At 39.9% G+C, this 19414-nt stretch overlaps 1 protein-coding gene across 5 annotated transcripts in view; it reads left to right on the top strand.

The window, feature by feature from the left end:
* LOC140495881 (probable E3 ubiquitin-protein ligase MID2) overlaps positions 1-19414 on the top strand; it is a 389997-nt gene that overhangs the window by 137153 nt on the left and 233430 nt on the right. For 3 of the 5 annotated variants that reach the window (XM_072595107.1, XM_072595108.1, XM_072595111.1), the window contains exon 1: positions 8105-8385. The exons of 1 other annotated variant lie outside the window; for it this stretch is intronic. The gene's annotated coding sequence lies outside the window, so the exon portion shown is untranslated. Of the gene's footprint in view, positions 1-8103; positions 8386-19414 lie in introns of those variants that run through there. One more of the 5 variants, XM_072595112.1, reaches the window with a different exon arrangement.

The raw sequence follows: 19414 nt of genomic DNA, 5'->3' as shown, positions 1-19414 counted from the left end.
GGATCAGAATCAAGGAATGACCCAGGCCACAGGTAAGTAATGTTTGGGGGGGGCACTTTGTCAGCTATGAATTATGGGAAGAGGGATATAAATGCTTCAGCAACAAAAGAGATTTGGCTATCAGCAGCACTCTCTTCATGTTGAGTCTTTTAATTGAGTGACTCCTACACTAACCCCCACCCCCAAATCACTACCACTCTGGCAAATCACAAGTCAGCTGCACCAATTTATGTGGTATGCACACTGTACATTGACAGTCTGACCATGGACCTTCTCATCCCTGACTTAATCCTACTTGTGGTGGGAAGACAGTTTGGTTTAGGTACACCATCAGCTTGTCTAGTTACATTCTCTTCCCACCTTTAAGCACTTCATGAGACAGCTCTGAAGAAGGGTTACACCCGAAATGTTGACTTCTCCACCTCCTGATTCTGCTTGGCTTGCTGTGTTCTTCCAACCTCCTGCTTGTCTACATCATGAGACAGAGGCAGAAGATTCCATGAAATGTCTCTGCTGACTGTTCATTTACCACATTGTTAAATGAATGGTACTGGTATCAATCACTATCTGACCTCCTGTTGCAGCTGCTGAAGGCCTTTTATGGAACAAAATAATTCCAGATGTCTGTCCTAAACTGGCTGTTTACTGCCCTGAATTTTGGCCACTTGCTTTGGCTTAAGGATCCCTATTTAATAATGTATATGACCAATCATTCCCCATGGAAAAGCTGGCTAAAAATAGATGCATTCATTTTAACATTTTTTTCCTCAATTTTGCTAATGACCTCATTAAGGAACTGGATAGCAGGATTACTGAGAATGTGAAGGAGTCAAATTAGCATCTATACTGATGAAAGAATCACCTTAGATTAATTACTTTGCCTCTTCAGATATTAATCCTGCTCTCTCATGCTGTCAGAATGAAGGCTTCCTGCCAGCCTATTCCCTGAGATGACAAACATGTTGAACAAAGAAAACTTTACAGACATTGGATTAATTTAATAGAGTGAAACAAAGAATTGTTATGTTTGATAAGAAATCTACGAATCTTTAATTATGGACGCTGGTGTCAAGACTGCCCTTTAAAAGAGGTCCTATTGACAAGGTATTGATTTTGTTTTAAGAAAAAGGGGCTATTAAGAAGCCTTCGTGACAAGATTGCCCCTGAGAATGAAACTCATCATTTAAATATCCAATTTGTTGCTGAGCAGCAATTTGACTTCATGTACTATGGATTAAAACTGCTGTTTCAAAATCTCAAATGGAGAGGGTTGGGCAGGTGCATTTTTCTGAAGTATTCCTCAATTGAAAGAAAGGTTCAGTGCCTCGTGGAAGACATTGAAGTCGGACGGGCTACTGTCTTCCAGATAAAGTGGTCTAAACTACTTTCTGTGTGCACACAATATGCATGATAATTTAAATTACGTTAAAATACATTTCTTGCAGATGACTACAGAGCTTCACCTCTCTCTCGCTGGACAAAAAAAAATCAGACTGATAATTACTTGAAATGTTCTCATATTTAAAAAAAAACTACTGTATGTTTATAGATCTATTTTAGGATATCTTAACTTGATGATGGTGAATTCCTCCATGTAATTTTGGGATTACAGCTGCCCCAAAGTATCATCATCCCGAATGTAAACTCAGTTTATTAGAAACCAGCCTGTGACCCATAAGCTCTGACCTTTCAGCTCTGGGGGCCTGAGAAACCCAAACCTGCAGAGAATTATTTGTTTCTCATTGACTAGTTTCACTTGTATAAATGTCATAGACTTGTTATTGCTGTTATTCCACACTAAACAAATCAATTGACGTTTTATTAAAGTCTTCATGACTAAAAGCATGAGCCAACTCTGTTTCCATTGTATATTTTTGTATGTTAAATGGGGTGTATATTTTTAATCATTCGTGATTATGAAGTTTAGTGTGAGTACAAAAGCTTCATTCGTTTAAGCAGGAGTGGAAACAACACAATTTAAGCGTTATTGACTCTTCTCAGAAGGACTGTGTACTTATCTCCTGCACCCCACCCCCGGGATTCACTCTTCCTCCCTTGCGCTCAGAATTCCCTGACCTTAACTATAACAGAACGATTATGCCCGTGGGCGCCTTATTTAAGAAGACAAAAGAAAATGATCTACTTAATAAGTTCTACTCAGGGATCCGATTGGTGAGATTCACCTGAATCCCCAGGCTTGCTATGTGACATGGGCAGTCCTTTCTGCTGGCAAACTCACATTCAGTGGTGGTGGGAGGTAAAGACCGGCAGCTACATCGCTGCTGCTCTAATGCCATGGGAACAACTAGACATTTGGTATGACAATGCACCCCTACAAGTGCTCAGGAATCCGAGCTCCCAAGCTTCAGCGAGATATTTAGAGTCATGGAGTCATAGAGATGTACAGCATGGAAACCGACCCTTCGGTCCAACCCATTCATGCCCACCAGATATCCCAACGCAATCTAGTCCCACCTGCCAGCACCTGGCCCATATTCCTCCAAACCCTTCCTATTCATATACCCATCCAAATGCCTCTTAAATGTTGCAATTGTACCAGCCTCCACCACATCCTCTGGCAGCTCATTCCATACACGTACCACCCTCTGCATGAAAAAATTGCCCCTTAGGTCTCTTTTATATCTTTCCCCCTCACCCTAAACCTATGCCTTTTGGTTCTGGACTCCCTGACCCCAGGGAAAAGACTTTGCCTACTTATCCTATTCATGCCCCTCATAATTTTGTAAACCTCTATAAGGTCACCCCTCAACCTCCGACGCTCCAGGGAAAACAGCCCCATAATATCGAAGTTGCTCAAGATGTTAGATAACAGGCACCAAGCACCTCTAATAGGGTAGATATAAAAGTAATGGAAGTAGACAGCATAACTTAGTTGAGATGTTAGAAGGAATGGCTGTTGCAAAGAAAAGTATGACAAGGTACACAGTTGCTGTCCAACCTGCTGGGCTTTGTCAGCTGTTTCTGGTCCAGATTTACAGCTTCTGGAGTTCTTTTGGTTTTTACTTTCTCATTGGACCTGAGAAGGATAAGCAATGGCCTGATTATCATAATTCTTTAATTGTGAAGACCTTAAAGTAAGAAGGGACATATTTCCCTTTGCTGGTTAAACAGTAACATTAGAATACAAATTAAGGTAATTACAAAAGTGATTAGAGGTTGGGGCTTTACACAGAGGATGGTTAGAATGTGGAATTCTGTGCAACAAAGCTTTGTCAAAGAGGTGCTCAGAAATTAATTGAAAGGAAATAAGTTGTTTCTTGAAACATTGTAAGTGAATGGGGATAACCGCTCACGTGGTGAAAAATACAAATGCAGTGCTAATGAGCTGACTGGTCTTCTTCGGTATTGTAATTCTCTATAATTTTGTGATTGTTATATCCTAAATTAAAACACAGACCTCTTTTGGCTGAATCTTCAGGGTTTTCTTTGAAAAAGTGTCAGTTTTGTAAAGTTTTCTGGAGGGTTTCTCCCCATGCACTTTACTAATCTCACTTCATTAGCCAACAATTTTGCCCTTGTGGTGCCATTCTTACCCTATTCACACTCCATTCTATGATGGGCCACTACTAGAATATTCTGGAATGCACCAGCTTCCCTGGTACTATTGGCAATGTTACAAGGCTGTTGTGCAGCCAGACAAGCACTATCTGTGTACAACTGCCCTGCATGGTTCCTGATGTTTGCCCAGGAAATGGCAGATAGGGAAAAATGCTGTCCTGCTTTGTGGGTCGTCACCCTGGTCCGAGTCAATGCAGTCTCAACTGGTTGGAGGAATGCACTGTATGACAAAGGTTAATGACCTTCTCCACTCCTCCAGCACTCTTCCACTCCTCCATTATCTCTTCTACAACATCTCAAGGTTGGTCTTGTATGAAGAATATGTTCTGTGAGTTGACTGAGGTCAGCTGACAACCATGACAAGCTTCCTGGCTTTTGACTGTGGTAAACATATGACATTACAGCAGTACATGAGTCTGGTATCTCTGGGTGAAGGCCAAGGTCCAAAAAAGTTTAGGCAAGACAGTGCAAGGTAGGGATGCTTTGAGCATCAGGTAAGTTTGATGTAGTCAAGTCTAACAGATGCAGTCTGATCCATGCCATGAACTGGGTACGTGTTCATGAGCACAAAGTGTCCTATCTGCAGAACTACACCCAATGTTGTTGTTTAGACCCTGAGGTACAGTATGGATGTGCAGAAGTGTCCTTTAAGTAGTTTGAAGATCGATCATGAGGGCTGGTAGCAGCTGGTACCTGTTGGATGCCTGTGAACATGGGGTGATTATGGTCGGTGCCCATGGAGTGTACCTTGAAATGCTGCTGTTTGCTGTTCAACATGGAAGTCCTTTGGAGCAAGTGGTGAGCTGAAATCAGCAGGTATCTGTTCTAACTTCCATGTCAAGAATTGTTGACATCCAGATTGTACCAAGTCCAGCAAGCCATGGACAGCTGCTTATTAATGAGGTGAGTTAGTCATAATGATAGAGATGTACAGCATGGAAACAGACCCTTTGGTCCAACCCATCCATGCCAACCAGATATCCCAACCCAATCTAGTCCCACCTGCCAGCACCTGACCCATATCCCTCCAAACCCTTCCTATTCATTGTACCCATCCAAATGCCTTTTAAGTGTTGCAATTGTACCAGCCTCCACCACTTCCTATGGCAGCTCATTCCATACACGTACCACCCTCTGTGTGAAAAAGTTGCCCCTTAGGTCTCCTTTATATCTTTCCCCTCTCACCCTAAACCTATGCCCTCTAGTTCTGGACTCCCCAATCCCAGGGAAGAAACTTTGTATATTTATCCTACCCATGCCCCTCATAATTCTGTAAACTTCTATAAGGTCTCCCCTCAACCTCTGACGCTCCAGGGAAAACAGCCGCAGCCTTTTCAGCCTCTCCCTATAGCTCAAATCCTCCAACCCTGGTAACATCCTTGTAAATCTATTCTGAACCCTTTCAAGTTTCACAACAGCTTTCCGCTAGGAGTTCTGGAGTTAATATGGCTGTTTACAAACAATAATCCTCCCTAATGGACAACTCACCACTGCCTTGTGAGATTCTCATCCCCGTGCCTGAAACTTGGTTCAAAGATGAAGCAAATTGTTCCCGATGTTGAGACAGACCTTTGTGGACTTCTTGTGTGATTCTACTACATTTCACACTACAAGCTGACTCAACTAATTTTTGAGTTTGCAAGTTGCAATGTGCAGAATTTAATTGGATATGGACTTAAATAGTGTCAAAATTTGCAGTCAAAATAATAGTAAAGCGAATGGATGTCGTGGTTATTTTTATGTAAATGAAACAGCAATCTCAAGTGAGGAATGGATGTATTGTCAATTCCTAAAACTGCTGACCAATTTACATCTTTTCCGTGTTAGCTGTGTAAAGGTGTCATCTTCCCCTCAGCTTCCCTTTTATTCACATTTTCCTGGATTTTTCCATTAGTTGCTGTGTAAACTCAACACAGAAAATTAGGCCATGTTATTACAGCATAAACAGCATTATAAATGTTAATGAATATCAATTAAACTTAATCAATTAAGCACTGAAAATGACTTATATAAGCATGGAGTCTCATTCCTTCAGATTTTGAATAAATTGTGGATATTTTAAAAATGGCAAATTTTAAATAAAGTATTTGTTTTCTGTTTCCTTTTCTCTCTTTCTCTTAATCCAATCCTTTTTTCCCTCTATTTCTCTTTCTGTACTTGATTTATTATTGATTTTTTTCTCCCCCTTTACTGCATCCTCCTACTCAATCATTCATGTAGTTATTTCTCAATTCTTAGATCTCATTGGAAAAGAGCATACATTATTGGTAGCCCTTTCAATCAGTTCCCAATGTCCATCTCCCTGGCTGCACCGTTATCAGCTTGCACTTTCAGTAAAGTTCTAATCAAAACATTTCAAGGTAAAGATTAGGTCTAACTAATTATCTGCTATTAAATGTCATGTTACATTGAACGTTGGCCTGAAAAAAACAAATATGTGCCTTAAATTCAAAAGCTTTGGTCACCCTATCTTGTTTCCAGTACTTTAATGATGAACGTGAAAACATCTGCTATTCATGATTGTAGACTTCCAAGCAGGCCAGGAACATTAGAGATTGACAGTCATCACAATTTCACCCTGACATCTAATCTCTTTGCTATCTCTTTCTGGCAGTCATGAGATTCTGAGCATTCCACCAGTCTATATCCTTTGTAATCTCAGCCCTAGATGTACAAGTACCATTTAACTCTGTGCAGCAAGATATCTCTTACTATATATTTATGAGTTAGAGTTGCATTTGACTGTATTTATATTGGGAATTAGAAAATATGATTGAGTGGTGTGTGACCCTACATATTATCATCATTGAGGGTTTTTTAAAAATCATAAACTTTAAAATAACAATGAATCTTACATCGCATCCCTCTCCAATATCCCCCGCTAATCCCCTCTGCCTCCTCCCTCTGCCTCATAGCCAATGGGTTAACTGGTAAGTGCACAAAATGAGTTAGAGCTGACAGAGGGATAGAGGGCCTGAAGGTCTCAGATTTAACAGCTAGCCTGAGCCAACTGAGCTGATCCCCTCTTAGATACTTCAAACAGCATTAATGGCCATGGGAAGGGAAACATTCCCTCAGTATTGTGCAGTTAAGTATGAGTGTAGGTATTAGGTTAACCTGCGAGGTAAAAACAATGACTGCAGATGCTGGAAACCAGATTCTGGATTAGTGGTGCTGGAAGAGCACAGCAGTTCAGGCAGCATCCAAGTAGCTTCGAAATCGACGTTTCGGGCAAACATTCCTGATGAAGGGCTTTTGCCCGAAACGTCGATTTCGAAGCTACTTGGATGCTGCCTGAACTGCTGTGCTCTTCCAGCACCACTAATCCAGAATTAGGTTAACCTGCGACAAGTTTGATTGATACTTGTAATGGAAATAAAGCATGAAGAACATCCGAGGAGAAAGTGAGGACTGCAGATGCTGGAGATCAGAGCCGAAGAGTATGGTGCTGGATAAATACAGCAGGTCAGGCAGCATCTGAGGAGCAGGAGAGTCGACCTTTCGAGCATAAGCTTGATGAAGAGTTTATGCTCAAAACGCCAACTGTCCTGCTCCTCAGATACTGCCTGACCTGCTGTACTTTTCCAGCACCACACTCTTTGACTCATGAAGAATGTCCGATTGGTTAAGCTATAGAAATGATGTGGAACTGTACCTGAAAGAGAGAGAGAATGATTTCCATTTATAGTTTGCCTTTCACAACCTCAGGAGGTCCCACTGCAATTTGCAGGCTCCAGTACTTCCAACATGTAGATATTGTTATAATTTGAGATTGAGCAGCCAACTCTCACGTAAACAAGATCACATTAGGACAATGATTGGATAATTTGTTTTCTGCTTGGTGATGGGTCAGAGATAAATGGGAAGAATTCTGCCTTTATTTGAAGTCATACTTTTTTGGCTCCTTTATATCCACCTGAGAGGGGACACAGAGCCTCTGTTAGCATCAAATAATTTGAAAGACAATACTCTGACAGAACAGCACTCCCTCACCACTTCAGTGAAGTGTTAGCCTAGACTATATGCTCATGTTTCCGCTAAGAGGTTTCAGCCCATGACCTTTTTACTCAGCAGTGAGAGTGCCAGCTACACTGAGTGAAAAAGGGCAACATGATCTGGAAGGGGCAATATATATATATTTTTAAAAACTTATTAAATTGAAAAAAGTAGATTTTGGTCCACTCCCCCACTTGACAATGCTCCAGCCAATTGCTTAAGGCAGTAGCATCTCCTTTATTAAAAAAGTGATTGCTAACAGTATAAAAATTGATTTCCTCTGAGACTACTAAAATGGATGCTCTGTGACCATATATAGCAGCAAGAGAATACCATTGTTTTCCACAACCCAGAGTGTTTCCAGACAGTTAGATTAATAGCACAAAGAATGTTGGTGCTTCCTACAGAGCTCGAACTAGGAAAAGGCAATCAGTAAAGGGTGGGAGGATATCCGTGGCCCAGCCAACTGCAGTGAAGCAGCATTTTAATTGATCCCAGCTGCTCGGGAGGTGAAAATCATTCCAGCAGCTTTAAATCACGTGCCCCCCGGGAAACTGGTCACTGAGCTTTGGGCTGTGTATTTTTTGCTCCCGCCTTGCCATTTGCTGATAAGATTGGGAATGGGGTGGATGATACAATGAACTGAATGAGCACAGTTTGAAAATCTCATGTACTGGGATACCGGAGCATAGTAAAGCAGCTCGGTTTCTCTCATATTGCTGCCAGTTAGGCAGCTGAAGGGAAAGCGATACGAGGAGGGAGCGATAAACACAGACTGTTGGCGAAGAACGTGTTCACTGACGGATGAAGGTAGGAGCTTAAAAAAACACAAGAACAGAGGAACTTACAGCAGAATGGTGTATTGGTGATGAATTCTTGTGTGGCCAGCTTTAATTAACTTTTTTTGTAAACTACTCTTTTTTTTGAGAAGTTTACTAAGGGGGCATATGGAAGCGTTAGTTCTGCGTCTCCACAGCTTGGAATTCTTGAATGGAAAAAGTTAGTACCTTTTTTCTAAAAATGGAATTTCATACTGAGCCAATGTTAGGGTTTTTTGTCTTTCAGCAGTAGTGAAAGAAATTAAACCTGTGAGACAAGATGTTTTGAAGGAAAAGTTGTTAGATTCATTGCTAAAATAGCATGGTGTTAATTACAGATCTGTATGATTGACTTTCTATAAACTTAGTCATTACAGTAGTACTTGGGCTTCCAAAAAATTGTATACCCATAACTTCTGATAGAATCCTCTTCAATCAAAGGAGATAATTGAATCTGATGCAAGAGTGTATTGGTATGCTTCAGAAATCACAGCTTAAATTTTCTCTTTATACTTTCCCATCATTCCTCCCATTCAAATAAAAATATAATGCTGTGTTTGGAATGTTGTCCTGATCCACTGATTTCAGCAGAGTTGTTTTTCTATAGCTTGATTTAGTGTTTGAGTGACAGTGGGGGTTAATGATTACTTACCGCTCTTAGTCAACCATAGCATTCCCTAGCCCTAAAACACATCCTGCAGACCTCCAATAAACTGAGAAGTTGTGATAAATGCATGTTTAATGGAGTAGATCAGATACAGCCAAGACACCCTCACATTGAAAATTGCACTATTACTTGTCAAGGTTTATGCTTCAATGTCTAATAAATGAAAGGCTTTCATCATCCCTCTGACATTTAAAGCATAAATGTAAAAGCCATAGATACTTATGTTAACCATATGGCCCTTCAAAGCTGCTCTGAAACCACTAGGTTCCTGGCTGGTTATCTAACTCACTTTCCCACCTGGTTTCTTATTAACATCCCCCATACCTTAAGTGGGAAACATCTGTCTTGGCTTTAAATGTATTCAATAATTCTTGTCCACTGTGATAAATAATTTGAAATAGTCATTACTATTCTGACAAGAGATTTGTTGTCATGCAGCCAAATTTGCTTGCTTTTCCTAAGACTGTCCTTCCAGTCAATTGCATGAACCTCCTGTATTTATCCTGTCAAGCACTTGAGAATTTTATGTATCAATTAGCATGCTCCTTTATTGTAACTTATGTTTATCTATTAAATAGAATAACTAAGACCTCCTATAAACACTTATTTTCAACCCTGAGGTGGAAAAACCTTGTACCCAATGTAAGGAAAGTCCTACAAGATTCAGTGGCAATCAAGCTTCTTACATTTATACATCCCATTGTACTTGCTACAAAGAGCAGGGAAGATTATGATTTTTGGGAGGTGAGAATCCTGGTAGATTTATAACTTGGGTAATTTGAGGGTGGTTATCCATCAGTCTTGGTGACATGCATATGTAATAGCAGTGAGATAGCATAGAGATGATGGTGGCACTTGCCCTAGTGGACCATGAGTTCACTGACCTTTCAGCATTGCTGAATGTCCCTTTTGATGCAAGACATGGCCACTGACTCATGCTACACTTCCTGTCTAGGCTGGCTCAGTCTGTTGTGGCTTCATTTGGCAGGCAGCAAAGGAGGAGACTTTATTGGCTTCCACCTGTGAAGTGGTGTGCAACTGAGCTTTAAATATGGGCCCACAGCTTGCTTCTTCAGTCAGAAGGTCCCAGTGATGCTGCTCACCAGTCTATTTCTCAACACTTCTGGTTGTATAATTAGGTGAGGAAAATTTTAAACTGCATCAAAGAACTTTAGAGTATAATGTGCTGGATATCATGAAACTCACCCACAACATTGTAAGTGCAAATGCAGTAAATTCTAAGCTTGGAGACGAGTTGAGTTTGGAATTATTAAAGGAAAGGAATGGTCAATGGCATGACTGGCAGATTTAATAGGTTTCCCAGTAAGATGGGTGAACCTTTATTTGGTGTTTGAGATCCTGATCCATGGAATTTTTACAGAACATTTTAATTTGGGGTTAAATGACTGCCTGCTTTCAAAGTGCTGACCTTAAAGGCATGTATCTTGTGGAAACCCAAGGGATTTAGCGTAACTTGATTTGGATTAAAACAAACCAGCCTTGCACACTAACCCAGCAAGTAAACATAGATGGTGTCTGCCTGACTGTAATATGAGGCTATAAGCATTCCAAATCTGGTTCTGTTTTTCTCCTTTCTGAAGCCAAGGCAGGGTGGAAACTAACCAGAGAGATGCTTCCTTCTCTCACTAGTGAGGTGATAGAAGCACAGCATGTCATGATCAAGACTAGTGAATCCTTGAACATTAGGCCCAAACTTGCCTTGGGCATTCAGGAGGAACATTTTTGTCTTTTAAAAAAAGACAAATTATGTATTTCTCATTCTGTTGCTGGCAGCTTTTCTCCAGTCAGAAAGCAAGTAGCAATTTCACTCCATCTTGGCTCACCGTTTGGTCCATCAAATCCACGCTAACACTCTGAACAGTATCCCACCCAAAACAAGACCCCATCCCTCTAACACTGCGTTTTCCATGGCTAATTCACCTGCCCTGCACATCCCTAATACTATAGGCAATTTGGCATAGCCAATCCACCTGACCATTTATACTGTGGGAGGAAACCCATGCACATGTGGAGAATGTGCAAACTCCACACAATTGCCTGAGTGGGGAATTGAACCCAGATTGGTGCTGAGGCAGTAGTGCTGACTGCTACTGCCCTCTGCTTCATGCAATAGCAATAAGACTTTGAATTTTTTCCTCACTAACACTTGCACTACTGTACAAAAAGGATCAATGGAGCCCACATCTAACATATTGATCATGACATTAAGGCTATAATTAAATGAGGTTTTGAAATCTTAAGGATGTGCTCAAGTCACTAATGAGTTTGCATCATTAATACAGTGTGTTGAAGATGAAAGAAGTGAGGAATTGGAGTGGCAGGAAGTGTAGGAATCAGTGGGCTTGTATTGGGTTTTGGTTAATCACCTGAAGACCAACCTGTATCTGTGCAGAAAGGCAGGTAATGTTTGACTTTGTTATTACTACACTGAAGAATTCGTCAGGGATGTCCCTGACTTGTGACAAACAAAAATCAAGGTTAATTTGGGAAGGAATTTAAGCAGCTGAACTACTTAAGAGACCAGAAGTGATTGCTGGGACCCTTGGTGAGCTATTTGTATCACTGCCACAGTTGAGGTGCCAGAAGACCTGGAGGTTGGTTAAAGTGGTGCCATACTTGAGGATGGTGAGGAAAAAGCCAGGAACTATGCACTGGTGAGCTTAGTGCATAGTTGGTGGACAAGTTGGAGGGAGTCCTGAAGGTCAGGATTTACATCTTTGGAAAGACAAGGATTGATTTTTAAAGGTAGTCAACATGGCTTTGTATGGAAAGTAATGTTGCTAACTTGAGATTTTTGAAGTGGATTGAAGGCAATGCTGGATGTTTTCTGCATGGACTTCAGAAAGGTGTTTGACAAGTTCCTCATGTTAGACTAGTTAATGAGGTTAATTAATAGAATACAAGGAGAACTAACCATTTGGATACAAAGTTGGCTAGAAGGTAGGTGACAGAGGGTGGTGAAAACTTGTTTTTCAGACTGGAGGCCTGCGACTGGCAGTGCACTGCATGGGTTGGAGCTGTGGCTGATGCTTTTTTTAATCCCACTTTGACATCCAAATAAGAGGTAATGTTAGTAAATCTGCAGCAAACACCAACATTGCTTTAATGGGCAATGACAGTTATTTCTCTGTACAACACTCCCTTTATCAGATGGAGTTCAATTTAGATAAAGGAGGTGCTACCTTTGGTAGGGCAGGACTTAGACACGTTCTTAATGGTAGGGTCTTTTTCAGTATTGCTGAACAGAAACCAACTTTCATAATTCCTTGAAATTGGAGTCGCAGATAGTGAATGTATTTGGTATGCTTGCTTTTATATTGGTCAGTGCATTGTGTATAGGAGTTGGGGGTCATGTTGAGACTGTTCAGCTGTTGATTAGGCCACTTTTGGAATACTGTGTTCAATTCTGGTCTCCTATCAGAAGAATGTTGTGAAACTTGAAACAGTTCACAAAAGATTTACAAGGATGTGAGCTATAGGGAGAGGATGAATAGGCTGGGACTGTTTTCTTTTAACCCAGCACATCAGAGGCTGAGGAGTGACTTTGAGGGGCATGGATAGGATAATTTGACAAGTTGTCCCCCTGGGTGGGGGCCCTAAAATGTGAGGGGGGATGATTTAAAAGAACCTAACAGCACCCTTTTTCATGCAAAGGGTGGTGAGTGTATGGAGTGAGCTGACAGGAAGTGGTGGAAGTTGGTACAACTGCAACATTGAAAAGGCATCTGAATAGCCCTTCAGCCCTGTAGCATCTACAATATTTTACTTTAGCACTGTCTTTCAACTCAAATTAGAACCATCTTTTCTCAGCTTTACCTTCTCTAGATAAGGTAGGTTGGTTGAATTGTGAAATTTAAATATTCCACATGAGCTATAACTTTACTGAAGATTCTATTCCAATTCAACAAACTTCTCCCTCCTCCTCCTCTTCTTCTTTCCCCCCCCCCCCCCAACACACAATTTACTAGGATTTATCCATTATCCACAATTTATCCATTACTAGGATACTATTTAAATGTGCACTCATTACTCAAACCCAGAGAAATGCCCCCTTCTCCTGTTTCTTCCTCTTCCCAGGTGTTTCTGCAGTCTAATCTATGGAACTTTGCTAATGCACTCCAATTAGTCACTCTAGCAAGTCTCTTTTGTTTTTGCTAGTTGACTTTGTTCAGTTTGTTTGATACATTATTGTCTAAATGTTGTGCAATATCATAATTAGGATGCCTGAATTCTCCTAGTGTTTTCTGACTTTCTTCTTTCTTTTTAACTTCCATCCATACTGAATTTACTTCCAGCCTATTGTGCGTAAAAACCTTCCTGTTTCTATGCTTTGGCCTGCAGGTTTTATGTTTGTACTTGTAAGTACAATATGGTACGGTTAGTTGATCTGACATAGTGCTGCTTAATCTATCATGTTTTACACTGCTAATGTAATTGCATACAAATTTATCTCCAGTTTAATAGACTTGCATACAAATCCTGTGGGTGTTTCTTTCAGCAATTATATACATACTCTTGCTGGGCATTTTGTGCCATTCCTCAATCCACATGAAAAGGAACTGTTCATCAACAGTTAAATTGTTCTGTTCTAGTGCTGGTGGTTTGTACATCATTCTAAATGACCATAAACTATTAGATTTTTAACCCTGCAAAAAGAGGTCCCCAAAGTAGGGTCAGAGGATGTTCAAATATTTATTATCCAGAACTAGTGCCTGCAATAAGAATGTGTAGCAAACACCTGTCAGAAACCCTATATGAAGAGGGAGTAATATAGACCACTATCTTCAACCAATCTTCTCAAAGTCCTTAGTGTCTCATCAGATCCAATGGACAGTACATAGGTCAACTTTTGAGACCAGCACCTTGGCTGCAGTCACAGGTTGGTCTTGCTGGTCAGTATCCCCTTTTTGGAATGGGTGTCAATTCCTTCCTAACTCCCATGTGAAACTTGGCATGATTGGGACCTCTTAAAAAGGTCCTGGGTTAATTTTCATAAACTTCACTCATTCACTGATTAAACATCTGTTGGAACTGTCAAACTTAATCCTTTTTTGTACTTTTGTTTGAAGGAGTAGTAGAGGAGTATGTCTGAGGCACTGGATGTTCAAGAATCTTCCATCTCTAAACACAGATTTCTTTCAACCTGGAATTGAGGTTGCTCTGGTGTAGTACAGTCATCTGTTTGAGACTACACATTTTGAATGCTGACTCAATTTTAAATTATAGCCCATCTGCTTGTGACTGAATTTATTGATGGTGTTATCCTAATCACTACTCGTTAGGCTTTTTTCAGTTTGTAGTGCAATAAGTCAAGACCACAATGAAGAGTTTCAATCAAATTGACAGATCATAACTTGTGAAATAAACTTAATTTGTGGAAATCCACTTTCACTCAATTGACATACCTTTAATAATATGGACACTTTGATTTCAATTCTCAAACACTACCTCAGTTGAGACAATTCATCAGAGAAGCTAATATAGATATTCAACATGAACAGAATCAATGCAGATTTCCAACGCTTATATAAAAATTGGTATTTATCTGTAAATTCAACCAATGGAGAAGTTGAGACTATTGTCTCATGTAATAGTCTCTTCAAGATAGCAAAATTGTCTAAGTTAATATTTATCCCAATAAATTTTGTTTCTTGAATCTAATTTGGAGTGTCATTGAGGTTGTCACCACTGGGAAGTCAAAGTAAACTTGCAGGTTTCCATTAAGATTGTCAGCCAGCCTAGGGAAAGCTGGCAGACTTGTACTAGATTTTCTGATGGAGTCTAGTATGAGGTCTGTCCCAAGTTCTATGTTAACTCCTAGATGTTGCTTGCCATTTCATTGTTTTTACCCCTTTTTGTCTGCTCAAACATCTGTGTAAATGCAGACTTCCTGGCATCTCTCCTCCTTCTGATCCTGGTTGAATGTTGAAGTATGTTCATTATCCAAGAGTTGCTCACCCTGGAGAGGTCAGTGAGTGAATGTATGAAATCAATGATACTGAAACAAGTAGCAAGGAAACTTTTAATACTTTAATATATATCGCTCCCCAGCCAGAGAGCACAGACATGATACCACATAACTGAAGTGAACTGACTTGTCCTGAATACTCCTAAATTTAAAACTATTAATATGAATGACTGTCATCTGAGAATTTTGGATCCTGGAGGAATTGAAAATAGCTAATTCACCTTAGGGACATCTGAGGTTGCAAGATAATTTGACAGGCCCAAATTAATCTCAAAACCTGACGTAACAATGTTGTATGAAATGCTTTCATTTTCCATTCATGTATAATTATCTAAGGTGTCCACCCAAGCTTGGTGTAATCTTGTCTACTGCTTTCACTTGGCAACAATATCCAATACTTTGGAAAGGTTGTTATCTTCACCCTGCAGAATATGTTCAGGCACTCACTTTAGATGACATTGAATTTTACTTTCATTCTGTGGCTGTAAAGACAAAGCATCTCTCTAGCTGACATGTCTATTGTATGGACTATAATTTAGGAGTGGTACTTTTGATATTTTGTTCCTCCCCAGTCCAAGGACAACACAACCTCCACTCCAGCTGAGATCTGCTAATTCAACAAAGACCAGGGGTCAAACTGTAACCTGTTAGTTTGCATAACTTGACTGGACTGACATTTTTCTAATGTTGAATTCTGTTTTGAAGCAATGTCAAAATTTGTAGCACTTTGCAGGAAAACTATAGGTTTCTCCCCTGAAATCCATGTCACTAATGCATGAAATGATTGAGTCTTCCAGAGATATCAAATCCATCACTTTATTAAGCTAAAGGATCTTTACCTGTCACATTGAATTGATTTTGTGCAAGGAATCTAATATAAAGTAGCCATGAGAACAATTATCTTAGATCTGTAAACCTAGACACTTAGTGGTAATACTCCACTCACTTGGATTTGTAAAATTTTATCTTTGAGTTTCTAACACTTAATATACATCAGTTATCATTCAAATCTGCCCATAAAGCCAAAATTGTATTTACATTAAGAAAATGTAAACTTTTGCAGTCAGATTGCAAATTAGTTGTAAATTTAGAAATTCATCACCAAGATTTTTCAAAGGTAATTGGACTTGAAACATGGTTTTCCCCACCCCCACAGATACTGTTAGACGTGTTGAGCTTCTCCAGCTGAGTTCGAGACCCAAAATAAAACATTGTTTCATGTTAGGACATTTTTGCAAAACAATTACATATTCAGACAGCAGTGTTTATGGAATAATAGTGTGGTAAACCTGAAGAATTGTACTGCATTCAATTGCAGTACAGACCCCAAAACCAGATACTGCATTCAATTGCAGTACAGACCCCAAAACCAGAATTGAGGAGACTTTTAATCAAACTGTACACAATCAAGTATATCCTGGCTCATTTGTAAAATGTAGTATAGTATACAAATCTCTGCCCCAGGAGTGTTTCAAGTGACAGTCACATTTATAAGCCAGCTCTCATTAAAGCATCAGAAATGAATGAAGAGACCAGTATGCATGAATAATTCTCATCCTGATGGATATAAAAATGTGCCACTACCTGAATTTACTCTTGAATTTATGTAGCAGGAGCACCATAAATGAAAAGATCCTGTTGCATATTGGAGAGTTTGGGAGAGGGCTGGAAGAGAGAATTTGGGAGTTTGCTGGGTTCTGGTGAGAAGTGTGATGGGAAGTTTGTAAGACACAACTGTTGTATTACCATGATTTTAGTCTAACAGTTGCAATGTACTCTGCCATGTCTATAACTTGATTTATTGATTATCTTGTTTGTGTAGATAGCAAGATGGCCTATTGATTTCACTTATAATAGCATGATGCATCTCAGCAGGGCTTTGCCCTTTGGGGTTTTTCAAGACAATTAGGAAAACCTTCCATGGTGTACCGACCTGACTGCTAATGTCCTGACTCAAGCTGTTTTACAGCTGTTTTGACAACATTAAGAATTTCTAATAAAAGTGAAGAGAACTGCTTCTTTGCCATACTTTTTTCACTTAGGAAAGTTGGAGCACTTCAGAAATTCCCAGCCCAGCTGTGTTTTTTGAGAAATTGCTGGAGAATCTCTAAATCTCCCCAGATCTGTAAGGGGGAGGGGAAGCAGAATCAATATTGAGTTCACTTCAGTTCTGAAGGGTTTTTGCACTTAATGTTAACTCTGCTTTATCTCTACAGATACTCAGACCTGCTGAGGTTCTCCAACTGTTTTTGTAGCTGCTGACTATCTGAAGTTTGTCTTTCACAGGACTGATTGTCCTGACCTTGTAAATAGGACAAGCTGCCAATACTGATGGACAATTTCTTGGGGTTGAAAAATTGGGCAGGGATGTGCTTTTGCTGCACTCCTAATTTTCCTGTTCATTACTTATCACCTGCTTCAGCATGCTAATCCCATGAATGACTGAGTAGTGGCATTCCATTCAGATAATGGAAATGTCATTTGCTACATTATCCATTTGATAACATGTAGCAACATTGCAAAAGGGACAGCTATTAATTTCTGGATCCAATGTTGCTAATGTGATTAATTATAGGACAACTTGTTCAATAATGTACACAATGCACCTGCATTGAAGCTGGCATTAATAAGTTCAATGTTTGAATTTTTCCTTGCTTTTGTATCTAACTGTATAATTCAATCACTGGGGCATATCTTCATGATTGTGTTGCTGGAAAAGCACAAGTCAGGCAGTGTCTGAGGAGCAGGAAAAACTAATGCTTTGGGCCAGAGCCCTTCATCCCTGAAGGGCTCCAGCCCGAAATGTCTTTCCTGCCCCTCAGATGCTGGAAAAGCACAACCAGTCAGGCAGCAACATGCTCTCAACTCTGATCTCCAGTATCTGCAGACCTCCGTCTCCTACATATCTTCATGACAGCACTCCTGCCAAATCAAAGATGTGCCCTAATTACAAACATTAAATGTTTTCTTCATTTAAGCATTGTTAATCCTGTTATTAACAGCTTTGGCTATTCAGGATTATTCTCTTCACAGTCCTAAATAGCCACATTTTCACTCTAAATAACAGCACCAGCTCGGATCAGGATCTATGTACTTTGAATATAGAAAATACAGTGAAAACACTTGACTCCATGGTTTCTGAAAGCTGACCACTTTTAATCTTTTTGTGCTATTTTTTACTTGTGCTATGAAATGTAATCACCAAGGAGTCAGTACGAGCATTTATAATGAGTACACTTGCCTTGGAGTGTTACAGGGTTATATTATTCAATTATTGGTTAGATCGGCCATGAAATGTATAATTTGCATATCTGCCCCCAAGTGACAGTTGGAACTAACTGAACAAATGTAACAGGCTATTAGCATTCAGTCCAATCATTCTATAGACTAATCTAGTTGGATTTGACAGCAATCTAAGGTGTTCAAATTGGGCAGCCTGTCAATAAAACGAGATCAATGCATGATTAGCCTGTTACTTAATATCATAGTATTTGCTAAAATGTACTAATTTTGTCAGTTTTATTAATGAACACAAGCATTTCAATCTTGCCTGGACTTCCAAGCATTTATGAACATAATGCACTAAACTGGATTGTATGAAGCTAGACAGTATAGTAATCACTATTCCACTAGTCTGAGTTCAGCAGATTCAAAATAAAGGTTGAATTTACTAGGAGAGAAAAGAACCACACCTCTTTTACATGGTTTTTATCTAGTCAGTGTTGGAACATTTTTGTTTTGATATGGGTTGCTGGTTCAGCTGTGATGCTTTGCTTATCACAACATTGCTTTGCCTACACTTAGTCACAATTTTGGAGATGCTGGTGTTGGACTATGATGTACAAAGCTTAAAAATCACTACACCAGGTTGTAGTCCAACAGGCTTATTTGGAAGCACTAGCTTTTGGAGCACTGCTTTTTCAGGTGGATGTGGAGTGATTTTTTTTTAAACTTGGTACTCTAATTGTGGTGATCACTTGGGTGAGAGACCAACTTCATGATGCAGTCATCTGGCCCTCTGTCATTATGGCTGAAAATGTGTTGCTGGAAAAATGCAGCAGGTCAGGCAGCATCCAAGAAACAGGAGAATCGACACTTCGGGCATCAGCCCTTCAGGAAAGGCTGAAGAAGGGCTGATGCCCGAAATGTCGATTCTCCTGTTTCTTGGATGCTGCCTGACCACTTTTCCAGCAACACCTTTTCAGCTCTGATCTCCAGCATCTGCAGTCCTCACTTTCTCCTCTGCCATTATGGTAATGGCTTTGAAGTTTGTGATGTTTTTGGCAATTGTGTGCAATCGCAAACATTATTTGAATTGCTCTGATCTTCTGGGCTGAGGCCAATGAATTATCACCTACAGTGTTT

Source organism: Chiloscyllium punctatum, chromosome 25, assembly GCF_047496795.1.
Source record: "Chiloscyllium punctatum isolate Juve2018m chromosome 25, sChiPun1.3, whole genome shotgun sequence".
NCBI lineage: Eukaryota > Metazoa > Chordata > Chondrichthyes > Orectolobiformes > Hemiscylliidae > Chiloscyllium > Chiloscyllium punctatum.
Note: the sequence above shows the minus strand (reverse complement) of the source record. Positions and strands in the feature narration are given on the sequence as shown.